Source organism: Pinus tabuliformis, chromosome 3_2 (genome assembly GCF_031772625.1).
Source record: "Pinus tabuliformis cultivar Carrire ecotype Pingquan chromosome 3_2, CPIR1, whole genome shotgun sequence".
Taxonomy (NCBI): domain Eukaryota; kingdom Viridiplantae; phylum Streptophyta; class Pinopsida; order Pinales; family Pinaceae; genus Pinus; species Pinus tabuliformis.
Window position 1 is genome coordinate 628,112,646 of NC_142302.1, and position 2,003 is coordinate 628,114,648.

Consider the following 2,003-nt stretch of genomic DNA (forward strand, 5'->3'; position numbering starts at 1 on the left):
TCCAAATACCACGAACCAAAACCAAATTCTCCAACATGTACATGCTTTTCCTTGCATGAAAGTGCATGTATACGCATACACGCCTTTTGGTCAGAAAACCCGTGTGTATACACAGCTTTTTCAAGGTAAACCTGTGTATACCTCTTTTTCCTTCATTCTGTGAGCCTGAACTATGATTTTTCATCTGAGTGAGTTGCCATCAAGGACAACACATGTGTCATAAGGCCAAAACCTGTGTCATAATGCCAACAATCTCCCCCTTTGGACTTTATGGCAACCCCAAGTCACTCCAAGCCATTCTCCCCCTTTGTCATCAAGGGAAAAGGGTTATGCCCCCCTTGAGTATATGTTGATTTTTGATATGTTGAAGTGTATTGTTCATGCTCCCGCTAACTGTAAGTAAGGTCTGCAAAAGGTATTCTATAAGAAGAACATGACTCTATACATCATAAATGACCTTCCTATCACCAAAGACTCATACATACATCCATCTACCAACCAAGTGGGGATATACCAAGATTGACTCATCCACCCAACCAATTGGGGATACACCAAAGATTATACATGATAAAACAAGAACCTTACTTCATCCATCCCAGGCATAGTGGGGAAAAAAAATAGGTCATTACATGACCTTGATAATGAAAAATATGCATAACATAGAGAAAAAATATCTAAAACAAGACTATGATAATCATCAACATCTATCTGTCAATCACCATCCAGACTAGAAAACATGATCTCCCTCTGCACTTGTTCCACTTGAATCAGAAACAACTGTTAAATTGTACCAATAACTTCTAAGATAATGCCAACAATGCATTATTAGAAGTATATGCTCCCCCTGAACCTGTGCCAGATGATCACTGTCAGACCCATATCAGACTCTTTTCATCCTGAGTCTGGCCCACTGATATTCTTCAAACCGACATATACGCGGTTGTATCCACAGAAACCGGCGTATGTACGTAGATACGCTTCATGAAACTCGCGTACAACCACTGTTCTCTGAACCAGATAGGTTTCAACAGCAAGATGAAGCATCAACTACTCCCAACTTCTGTCTGAGATATTCAAATGTCTCTTTGGGTAGCGGTTTGGTGAATATATCAGCAACCTGTTCTTTGGAGGGAACATACTCCAATTTGACCTTTTGTTCAAGCACTTGTTCACGGAGAAAATGATATTTGATAGGTATGTGCTTGGTTTTGGAATGCATGACATGATTCTTTGAAATATTGATTGCACTTGTATTATCACATAGAATGGAGATGGGTGGAGTACATGTGATCTGAATGTCTTTTAATGTTTTCATCATCCAAAGGATTTGTGTGCAGTAAGATGCAGTAGCCACATATTCTGCTTTAGCTGTAGATAATGCAATTGAACTTTTTTTCTTGTTGAACCAAGACACTAACCTGGAACCCATAAAGAATGCACCACCACTAGTGCTTTTTTTGTCATCCACGCTTCTTGCCCAATTGCATTTGTATATGCATGAAGTGTAAGATATGTATCTCTAGGATACCATAAACCAAAGTTTTGTGGTCCTTGAAGATATTTGAAAATCCTTTTGACTACCTGAAGGTGTGATTCCTTTGGATTTTCTTGAAATCTTCCAACTATTCCCACTACATGCATGATGTTTGGTCGGGTACCTGTTAGATAGAGCAGACTACCAATCATGGATCTGTAGGTTGGTTGATGTACTGCTACTGATTCATCATTTGCACTGAGGCTACATCCTGTTACCATAGGGGTACATACTGGTTTAGAATCTTCCATGCCATATTTCTTCAAGATTTGCTGGAGGTACTTGGTTTGTGATCGAAAAATACCATCTTTATTTTGTTGAACTTTTAAACCAAGAAAATATGTGAGCTCACCAAGCAGGGACATTTCAAATTCTTTCTACATTACCAAAGCAAAGTTTTGACTCATGGCTTCTTCATTGCTACCAAAAATGATATCATCAAAATACACAACAAGTATTAGAAATTTAT